Here is a 12,418-nt window from a genome sequence, read left to right on the forward strand (position 1 = left end):
TATTATTCTATGTTATTCAGGACTGGTTGGAGGTTTGTTGCTGCTATTGTAGGAGTGGGGACACTTTTCCAGACCGCTACGTCGTCAGCAAATTGTGATGCAAAACCTAAGTTTAGGTCCGACAGTGGCATATTACTCACATACATGATAAATAATATAGGGCTAGCTACCCCTCCCTATGGAACTCCTTAGATTCTGACATAGATTTGTTTTCTTTGTTTTTGAATTTCGCGCAAAGCTACACGAGGACTATCTGCGCTATCCGTTCCTAATTTAGCAATATAAGAGTAAAGTAAAGGGAGCTAGTCATTACTACCCACCGCCAACTCTTGGGCTACTCTTTTACCAACGAATAGTGGAATTGGCCGTCACATTATAACGGCTGAAAGGACGAACATGTTTGGTGTAACGGGGATTCGAACCAGCGCCCCTCAGATTGTTAGTCGAGCGCCTTAATCATCTTGACATGCCGGGCTTCTGATATGTGTCTGCCAGAACTCTTAGTAAAGTCTTGAATCAGTGTACCAAGCGATACTAATTCTGCCATAAGTCTACAAGACCTTAGTAAGCTCTTAGATCGGTTTACTTAACGTTATCAGAAATTAGTTTGCGTAGCTTTATCAAGCTGTGAAGTTTGTCCAAAAAGAATTTAACAATAAATATCAAATAACATAATCAGGATAAATTTTAGTTGTGTCTATCTTACGTTTGAAGACGTAATCAGATCTTTAGTTATGGATCACCACTGTTTATTGTGTATTATGTTGTTCTTATTTTCACTCTTGTTTATTTTAAGCAAACTTGTGGTGTCCGACAAGATCGAGCAGACCCTCAAAACGGTTATAAATTACTAGTTTTGAGGAAGTTTCGTTTAGGTTTGAAACCTAACTAGTGAGTCCCCACAAACTTCTTGCAAGTAAGCCATACCATTTCTACCCATATTTGGTTCACAAACCACTTTCTCTATTCTAAGGTACTAATAATAACCCTGAAGTTTCTTTCTGAAGTCTGAGTTTTAATGGTTTAATACACTAATTATAATTATTATAGGATAAGATAATTTTATAATACCTATAACAAGGTAGACTACCGTAGAACATCTGCTGCTAAGAATCAACACACTGAAACACGACCATTAGCAACTGCGGACACCTGATTGATACTCGGAATAGGTACTTTACGATTGTGACGAAACAAAATTGGCAAACAGTGGTCACCTGCTTGTGTGGTGTACAACTCACCCAAGTATCCAAGCAACTCCAAGAACCTATTTCATTTTGTGCTAACAATGTATCTTTAATTAAATTATAATTATTTACAATGACTTACTCTATTTTACAGGATATGACCTACTCTAACCGATAGGCCTTTATTTATCCAATGACTCCCTATATTACGAAACATTAAAATACCTTCTTTAATGTCTCATCATTCTACATGACCAATTTTGGACACTGGAATTTCTGTGATTTACTGCAAAATGACCATTCAGACTAGACAATGCAGGTCATTATTTCTCAAGCAGTAGGTCGCGACCTCCTCGGGGGTAGCGAACATGTTTCCATGGGAGTTACGATATGTCTGCGCAAAGTCAACTTTTTTAAAAACGTATTTGAGGTGTTTGAAAAGTTCTCACATCCCCTGAGTTACGAACTATAATGAACTGCGCCAAGAACTATCAAAACGTTTTCCACCCTTTGTGGGATAATAGGTAATCTGGAAGATCTCCCGGATGAGGAGATCGTCTGAGAAAAACTGGTGTAGAATCTATAAATATAGCACAGGCTGAATAGAAGTGTGTGGATGAGAGTGAATAGTGACAAACTTGTTGGCCCTAGTTCGAACATATACATACAGAACAGACTGAACTGGAGTGTGTAGATGGGAGTGAATAGTGACAAACTTGTTGTTTCCCTGGTTCGAACCTATATATACAGCACAGGCGGAACTGGAGTGTTTGGATGGGAGTAAATAATGACAAACTTGTTGGTTCCCTAGTTCGAACATATATACAGCACAGGCTGAACTGGAGTGTGTGGATGGGAATGAATAGTGACAAACTTGTTGGTTCCCTAGTTCAAACCTATATATACAGCACAGACTGAAATGGAGTGTGTGGATGGGAGTGACTAGTGACAAACTTGTTGGCCCTAGTTCGAACCTATATATACAGCACCGACTGAACTGGAGTGTGTGGATGGGAGTGAATAGTGACAAACTCGTTGGTTCCCTAGTTCAAACCTATATATACAGCACAGACTGAACTGGAGTGTGTGGATGGGAGTGAATAGTGACAAACTTGTTGGTTTCCTAGTTCGAACTTATATATACAGCACAGGCTGAACTGGAGTGTGTGGTTGGGATTGAATAGTGACAAACTTGTTGTTTTCCTGGTTCGAACCTATATATACAGCACAGGCTGAACTGGAGTGTGTGGATGAGAGAGAATAGTGACAAATTGTTGGTTCCCTAGTTCGAACCTATATATACACCACAGGCTGAACTGGAGTGTGTAGATGGGAGTGAATAGTGACAAACTTGTTGTTTCCCTGGTTCGAACCTATATATACAGCACAGGCGGAACTGGAGTGTTTGGATGGGAGTAAATAATGACAAACTTGTTGGTTCCCTAGTTCGAACATATATACAGCACAGGCTGAACTGGAGTGTGTGGATGGGAGTGAATAGTGATAAATTGTTGGTTTCCTAGTTCGAACCTCTATATACTGCACAGGCTGAACTGGAGTGTGTGGATGAGAGAGAATAGTGACAAACTTGTTGGTTCCCTAGTTCGAACCTATATATACAGCATCGGCTGAACTGGAGTGTGTGCATGGGAGTGAATAGTGACAAACTTGTTGTTTTCCTGGTTCGAACCTATATATACAGCACAGGCTGAACTGGAGTGTGTGGATGAGAGAGAATAGTGACAAATTGTTGGTTCCCTAGTTCGAACCTATATATACACCACAAACTGAACTGGAGAGTGTGGATGGAAGTGAATAGTGACAAAGTTGTTGGTTCCCTAGTTCGAACCTATATATACAGCACAGGCTGAAGTGGAGTGTGTGGATAGGAGTGAATAGTGACAAACTTGTTGTTTTCCTGGTTCGAACCTATATATACAGCACAGGCTGAACTGGAGTGTGTGGATGAGAGAGAATAGTGACAAATTGTTGGTTCCCTAGTTCGAACCTATATATACACCACAAACTGAACTGGAGAGTGTGGATGGAAGTGAATAGTGACAAAGTTGTTGGTTCCCTAGTTCGAACCTATATATACAGCACAGGCTGAAGTGGAGTGTGTGGATAGGAGTGAATAGTGACAAACTTGTTGTTTTCCTGGTTCGAACCTATATATACAGCACAGGCTGAACTGGAGTGTGTGGATGAGAGAGAATAGTGACAAATTGTTGGTTCCCTAGTTCGAACCTATATATACACCACAGGCTGAACTGGAGTGTGTGGATGGGAGTGAATAGTGACAAACTTGTTGGTTTCCTAGTTCGAACTTATATATACAGCACAGGCTGAACTGGAGTGTGTGGTTGGGATTGAATAGTGACAAACTTGTTGGCCCTAGTTCGAACATATATATACAGCACAGACTGAAAAGGACTGTGTGGATGGGAGTGAATAGTGACAAACTTGTTGGTTTCCTAGTTCGAACTTATATATACAGCACAGGCTGAACTGGAGTGTGTGGTTGGGATTGAATAGTGACAAACTTGTTGGTTCTATAGTTCGAACCTATATATACATCACAGGCTGAACTGGAGAGTGTGGATGGGAGTGAATAGTGATAAATTGTTGGTTTCCTAGTTCGAACCTCTATATACAGCACAGGCTGAACTGGAGTGTGTGGATGAGAGAGAATAGTGACAAACTTGTTGGTTCCCTAGTTCGAACCTATATATACAGCATCGGCTGAACTGGAGTGTCTGGATGGGAGTGAACAGTAACAAACTTGTTGGTTCCCTAGTTCGAACCTATATATACAGCACAGGCTGAAGTGGAGTGTGTGGATGGGAGTGAATAATGACAAACTTGTTGTTTCCCTGGTTTGAACATATATATACAGCACAGGCTGAACTCGATTGTGTGGATAGGAGTGAATAGTGAAAAACTTGTTGTTTCCCTGGTTCGAACCTGTATATACAGCAGAGGCTAAACTCGATTGTGTGGATGGGAGTGAATAATGACAAACATGTAGGTTCCCTAGTTTGAACATATATATACAGCACAGGCTGAACTGGAGTGTATGGATGGAAGTGAATAGTGACAAACTTGTTGGTTCCCTAGTTCGAACCTATATATAGAGCACAGACTGAACTGGAAAGTGTGGATGGGAGTGAATAGTGAAAAACTTGTTGGTTCCCTAGTTCGAACCTATATATACAGCACAGGCTGAACTGAAGTGTGTGGAGGGAGTGAATAGTGCCAAACTTGTTGGTTTCCTAGTTCGAACCTATATATACAGCACAGGTTGAACTGGAGTGTGTGGATGGAAGTGAACAGTGACAAACTTGTTGGTTCCCTAGTTCGAACCTATATATACAGCACAGCCTGAACTGGAGTGTGTGGACGGGAGTGAATAGTGTCAAATTTGTTGGTTCCCTAGTTCGAACCTATATATACACCACAGGCTGAACTGGAGTGTGTGGATGAGAGAGAATAGTGACAAACTTGTTGGTTCCCTAGTTCGAACCTATATATACAGCATCGGCTGAACTGGAGTGTGTGCATGGGAGTGAATAGTGACAAACTTGTTGTTTTCCTGGTTCGAACCTATATATACAGCACAGGCTGAACTGGAGTGTGTGGATGAGAGAGAATAGTGACAAATTGTTGGTTCCCTAGTTCGAACCTATATATACACCACAAACTGAACTGGAGAGTGTGGATGGAAGTGAATAGTCACAAAGTTGTTGGTTCCCTAGTTCAAACCTATATATACAGCACAGGCTGAACTGGAGTGTGTGGATGGGAGTGAATAGTTACAAACTTGTTGTTTTCCTGGTTCGAATCTATATATACAGCACAGGCTGAACTGGAGTGTGTGGATGAGAGAGAATAATGACAAATTGTTGGTTCCCTAGTTCCAACCTATATATAGAGCACAGGCTGAACTGGAGTGTGTGGATGAGAGTGAATAGTGACAAACTTGTTGGCCCTAGTTCGAACATATATAAACAGCACAGACTAAAATGGAGTGTGTGGATGGGAGTGAATAGTGACAAACTTGCTGGTTTCCTAGTTCGAACTTATATATACAGCACAGGCTGAACTGGAGTGTGTGGTTGGGATTGAATAGTGACAAACTTGTTGGTTCTATAGTTCGAACCTATATATACATCACAGGCTAAACTGGAGAGTGTGGATGGGAGTGAATAGTGATAAATTGTTGGTTTCCTAGTTCGAACCTCTATATACAGCACAGGCTGAACTGGAGTGTGTGGATGAGAGAGAATAGTGACAAACTTGTTGGTTCCCTAGTTCGAACCTATATATACAGCATCGGCTGAACTGGAGTGTCTGGATGGGAGTGAACAGTAACAAACTTGTTGGTTCCCTAGTTCGAACCTATATATATAGCACAGGCTGAAGTGGAGTGTGTGGATGAGAGAGAATAGTGACAAATTGTTGGTTCCCAAGTTCGAACCTATATATACAGCACAGGCTGAACTGGAGTGTGTGGATGAGAGTGAATAGTGACAAACTTGTTCGCCCTAGTTCGAACATATACATACAGCACAGGCTGAACTGGAGTGTGTGGATGGGAGTGAATAGTTACAAACTTGTTGTTTTCCTGGTTCGAACCTATATATACAGCACAGGCTGAACTGGAGTGTGTGGATGGGAGTGAACAGTGACAAACTTGTTGTTTTCCTGGTTCGAACCTATATATACAGCACAGGCTGAACTGGAGTGTGTGGATGAGAGAGAAAAGTGACAAATTGTTGGTTCCCTAGTTCCAACCTATATATACAGCACAGGCTGAACTGGAGTGTGTGGATGAGAGTGAATAGTGACAAACTTGTTGGCCCTAGTTCGAACATATATATACAGCACAGACTGAAATGGACTGTGTGGATGGGAGTGAATAGTGACAAACTTGTTGGTTTCCTAGTTCGAACTTATATATACAGCACAGGCTGAACTGGAGTGTGTGGTTGGGATTGAATAGTGACAAACTTGTTGGTTCTATAGTTCGAACCTATATATACATCACAGGCTCAACTGGAGAGTGTGGATGGGAGTGAATAGTGATAAATTGTTGGTTTCCTAGTTCGAACCTCTATATACACCACAGGCTGAACTGGAGTGTGTGGATGAGAGAGAATAGTGACAAACTTGTTGGTTCCCTAGTTCGAACCTATATATACAGCATCGGCTGAACTGGAGTGTGTGCATGGGAGTGAATAGTGACAAACTTGTTGTTTTCCTGGTTCGAACCTATATATACAGCACAGGCTGAACTGGAGTGTGTGGATGAGAGAGAATAGTAACAAATTGTTGGTTCCCTAGTTCGAACCTATATATACACCACAAACTGAACTGGAGAGTGTGGATGGAAGTGAATAGTCACAAAGTTGTTGGTTCCCTAGTTCGAACCTATATATACAGCACAGGCTGAACTGGAGTAGGTGGATGGGAGTGAATAGTTACAAACTTGTTGTTTTCCTAGTTCGAACCTATATATACAGCACAAGCTGAACTGGAGTGTGTGGATGGGAGTGAACAGTGAAAAACTTGTTGTTTTCCTGGTTCGAATCTATATATACAGCACAGGCTGAACTGGAGTGTGTGGATGAGAGAGAATAATGACAAATTGTTGGTTCCCTAGTTCCAACCTATATATAGAGCACAGGCTGAACTGGAGTGTGTGGATGAGAGTGAATAGTGACAAACTTGTTGGCCCTAGTTCGAACATATATAAACAGCACAGACTAAAATGGAGAGTGTGGATGGGAGTGAATAGTGACAAACTTGTTGGTTCTATAGTTCGAACCTATATATACATCACAGGCTGAACTGGAGAGTGTGGATGGGAGTGAATAGTGATAAATTGTTGGTTTCCTAGTTCGAACCTCTATATACAGCACAGGCTGAACTGGAGTGTGTGGATGAGAGAGAATAGTGACAAACTTGTTGGTTCCCTAGTTCGAACCTATATATACAGCATCGGCTGAACTGGAGTGTCTGGATGGGAGTGAACAGTAACAAACTTGTTGGTTCCCTAGTTCGAACCTATATATACAGCACAGGCTGACCTGGAGTGTGTGAATGGGAGTGAATAGTGACAAATTTTTGGTTCCCTAGTTCGAACCTATATATACAGCACAGGCTGAACTGGAGTGTGTGGATGGGAGTGAATAGTGACAAACTTGTTGGTTCTTTAGTTCGAACCTATATATACAGCACAGACTGAACTGGAGAGTGTGGATGGGAGTAAATAGTGACAAACTTGTTGGTTCCCTAGTTCGAACCTATATATACAGCACAGACTGAACTGGAGAGTGTGGATGGGAGTGAATAGTGACAAACTTGTTGGTTTCCTAGTTCGAACCTATATATACAGCACAGGCTGAACTGGAGTGTGTGGATGGGAGTGAATAGTGACAAATTGTTGGTTCCCTAGTTCGAACCTATATATACAGCACAGGCTGAACTGGAGAGTGTGGATAGGAGTGAATAGTGACAAACTTGTTGGTTCCCTAGTTCGAACCTATATATACAGCACAGACTGAACTGGAGAGTGTGGATGGGAGTGAATAGTGACAAACTTGTTGGTTCCCTAGTTCGAACCTATATATACAACACAGGCTGAACTGGAGTGTGTGGATGGGAGTGAATAGTGAAAAATTGTTGGTTCCCTAGTTCGAACCTATATATACAGCACAGGCTGAACTGGAGTGTGTGGATGGGAGTGAATAGTGACAAACTTGTTGGTTCCCTAGTTCGAACCTATATATACAGCACAGACTGAACTGGAGAGTGTGGATGGGAGTGAATAGTGACAAACTTGTTGGTTCCCTAGTTCGAACCTATATATACAGCACAGACTGAACTGGAGAGTGTGGATGGGAGTGAATAGTGAAAAACTTGTTTGGTTCCCTAGTTCGAACCTATGTATACAGCAGAGGCTGAACTGGAGTGTGTGGATGGGAGTGAATAATGACAAACTTGGAGGTTCCCTAGTTTGAACATATATATACAGCACAGGCTGAACTCGATTGTGTGGATGGGAGTGAATAGTGACAAACTTGTTGTTTCCCTGGTTCGAACCTGTATATACAGCAGAGGCTGAACTCGATTGTGTGGATGGGAGTGAATAATGACAAACTTGTAGGTTCCCTAGTTCGAACCTATATATACAGCACAGGTTGAACTGGAGTGTGTGAATGGGAGTGAATAGTGACAAACTTGTTGGTTCCCTAGTTCGAACCTATATATACAGCACAGGCTGAACTCGATTGTGTGGATAGGAGTGAATAGTGACAAACTTGTTGTTTCCCTGGTTCGAACCTGTATATACAGCGGAGGCTGAACTGGAGTGTGTGGACGGGAGTGAATAGTGACAAAGTTGTTGGTTCCCTAGTTCGAACCTATATATACAGCACAGACTGAACTGGAGAGTGTGAATGGGAGTGAATAGTGAAAAACTTGTTGGTTCCCTAGTTCGAACCTATATATACAGCACAGGTTGAACTGGAGTGTGTGGATGGGAGTGAATAGTGACAAACTTGTTGGTTCCCTAGTTCGAACCTATATATACAGCACAGGTTGAACTGGAGTGTGTGGATGGGAGTGAATAGTGACAAACTTGTTGGTTCCCTAGTTCGAACCTATATATACAGCACAGGTTGAACTGGAGTGTGTGGATGGAAGTGAACAGTGACAAACTTGTTGGTTCCCTAGTTCGAACCTATATATACAGCACCGGCTGAACTGGAGTGTGTGGACGGGAGTGAATAGTGCCAAACTTGTTGGTTCCCTAGTTCGAACCTATATATACAGCACAGGCTGAACTGGAGTGTGTGGATGGGAGTAAATAATGACAAACTTGTTGGTTCCCTAGTTCGAACCTATATATACAGCACAGGCTGAACTGGAGTGTGTTTGGGAGTGAATAGTGACAAACTTGTTTGGTTCCCTAGTTCGAACCTATGTATACAGCACAGGCTGAAGTGGAGTGTGTGGATGGGAGTGAATAGTGACAAACTTGTTGTTTCCCTGGTTCGAATCTGTATACACAGCAGAGGCTGAATTGGAGTGTGTGGATGGGAGTGAATAATGACAAACTTGTAGGTTCCCTAGTTCGAACCTATATATACAGCACAGGCTGAACTCGATTGTGTGGATAGGAGTGAATAGTGACAATCTTGTTGTTTCCCTGGTTCGAACCTGTATATACAGTAGAGGCTGAACTGGAGTGTGTGGACGGGAGTGAATAGTGCCAAACTTGTTGGTTCCCTAGTTCGAACCTATATATACAGCACAGGCTGAACTGGAGTGTGTGGATGGAAGTGAACAGTGACAAACTTGTTGGTTCCCTAGTTCGAACCTATATATACAGCACAGGCTGAACTGGAGTGTGTGGACGGGAGTGAATAGTGCCAAACTTGTTGGTTCCCTAGTTCGAACCTATATATACAGCACAGGCTGAACTGGAGTGTGTGGATGGGAGTAAATAATGACAAACTTGTTGGTTCCCTAGTTCGAACCTGTATATACAGCACAGGCTGAACTCGATTGTGTGGATGGGAGTGAATAGTGACAAACTTGTTGTTTCCCTGGTTCGAACCTGTATATACAGCAGAGGCTGGGCTCTATTGTGTGGATGGGAGTGAATAATGACAAACTTGTAGGTTCCCTAGTTCGAACCTATATATACAGCACAGGTTGAACTGGAGTGTGTGGATGGGAGTGAATAGTGACAAACTTGTTGGTTCCCTAGTTCGAACCTATATATACAGCACAGGCTGAACTCGATTGTGTGGATAGGAGTGAATAGTGACAAACTTGTTGTTTCCCTGGTTCGAACCTGTATATACAGCAGAGGCTGAACTGGAGTGTGTGGACGGGAGTAAATAATGACAAACTTGTTGGTTCCCTATTTCGAAACTATATATACAGCACAGGCTGAACTGGAGTGTGTGGAGGGAGTGAATAGTGCCAAACTTGTTGGTTTCCTAGTTCGAACCTATATATACAGCACAGTTTGAACTGGAGTGTGTGGATGGAAGTGAACAGTGACAAACTTGTTGGTTCCCTAGTTCGAACCTATATATACAGCACAGCCTGAACTGGAGTGTGTGGACGGGAGTGAATAGTGCAAATTTGTTGGTTCCCTAGTTCGAACCTATATATACAGCACAGGCTGAACTGGAGTGTGTGGATGGGAGTGAATAGTGACAAACTTGTTGGTTCCCTAGTTCGAACCTATATATACAGCACAGGCTGAACTCGATTGTGTGGATAGGAGTGAATAGTGACAAACTTGTTGTTTCCCTGGTTCGAACCTGTATATACAGCAGAGGCTGAACTGGAGTGTGTGGACGGGAGTGAATAGTGCCAAACTTGTTGGTTCCCTATTTCGAACCTATATATACAGCACAGCCTGAACTGGAGTGTGTGGACGGGAGTGAATAGTGCCAAATTTGTTAGTTCCCTAGTTCGAACCTATATATACAGCACAGGCAGAACTGGAGTGTGTGGATGAGAGAGAATAGTGACAAATTGTTGGTTCCCTAGTTCGAACCTGTATATACAGCACAGGCTGCACTGGAGTGTGTGGATGAGAGTGAATAATGACAAACTTGTAGGTTCCCTAGTTTTAACCTATATATACATCACAGGCTGAACTCTAGTGTGTGGATAGGTGTGAATAGTGACAAATTGTTGGTTCCCTGGTTCGAACCTGTATATACAGCAGAGGCTGAACTCGATTGTGTGGATGGGAGTGAATAATGACAAACTTGTAGGTTTCCTAGTTCGAACCTATATATACAGCACAGGTTGAACTGGAGTGTGTGGATGGGAGTGAATAGTGACAAAGTTGTTGGTTCCCTAGTTCGAACCTATATATACAGCACAGGTTGAACTGGAGTGTGTGGATGGGAGTGAATAGTGACAAACTTGTTGGTTCCCTAGTTCGAACCTATATATACAGCACAGGTTGAACTGGAGTGTGTGGATGGGAGTGAATAGTGACAAACTTGTTGGTTCCCTAGTTCGAACCTATATATACAGCACAGGCTGAACTGGAGTGTGTGGATGGAAGTGAACAGTGACAAACTTGTTGGTTCCCTAGTTCGAACCTATATATACAGCACCGGCTGAACTGGAGTGTGTGGACGGGAGTGAATAGTGCCAAACTTGTTGGTTCCCTAGTTCGAACCTATATATACAGCACAGGCTGAACTGGAGTGTGTGGATGGGAGTAAATAATGACAAACTTGTTGGTTCCCTAGTTCGAACCTATATATACAGCACAGGCTGAACTGGAGTGTGTGGATGGGAGTGAATAGTGACAAACTTGTTTGGTTCCCTTGTTCGAACCTATGTATACAGCACAGGCTGAAGTGGAGTGTGTGGATGGGAGTGAATAGTGACAAACTTGTTGTTTCCCTGGTTCGAATCTGTATACACAGCAGAGGCTGAATTGGAGTGTGTGGATGGGAGTGAATAATGACAAACTTGTAGGTTCCCTAGTTCGAACCTATATATACAGCACAGGCTGAACTCGATTGTGTGGATAGGAGTGAATAGTGACAATCTTGTTGTTTCCCTGGTTCGAACCTGTATATACAGTAGAGGCTGAACTGGAGTGTGTGGACGGGAGTGAATAGTGCCAAACTTGTTGGTTCCCTAGTTCGAACCTATATATACAGCACAGGTTGAACTGGAGTGTGTGGATGGAAGTGAACAGTGACAAACTTGTTGGTTCCCTAGTTCGAACCTATATATACAGCACCGGCTGAACTGGAGTGTGTGGACGGGAGTGAATAGTGCCAAACTTGTTGGTTCCCTAGTTCGAACCTATATATACAGCACAGGCTGAACTGGAGTGTGTGGATGGGAGTAAATAATGACAAACTTGTTGGTTCCCTAGTTCGAACCTGTATATACAGCACAGGCTGAACTCGATTGTGTGGATGGGAGTGAATAGTGACAAACTTGTTGTTTCCCTGGTTCGAACCTGTATATACAGCAGAGGCTGGACTCTATTGTGTGGATGGGAGTGAATAATGTCAAACTTGTAGGTTCCCTAGTTCGAACCTATATATACAGCACAGGTTGAACTGGAGTGTGTGGATGGGAGTGAATAGTGACATACTTCTTGGTTCCCTAGTTTGAACCTATATATACAGCACAGGCTGAACTCGATTGTGTGGATAGGAGTGAATAGT

Source organism: Tachypleus tridentatus, chromosome 10 (assembly GCF_004210375.1).
Source record: "Tachypleus tridentatus isolate NWPU-2018 chromosome 10, ASM421037v1, whole genome shotgun sequence".
NCBI lineage: Eukaryota > Metazoa > Arthropoda > Merostomata > Xiphosura > Limulidae > Tachypleus > Tachypleus tridentatus.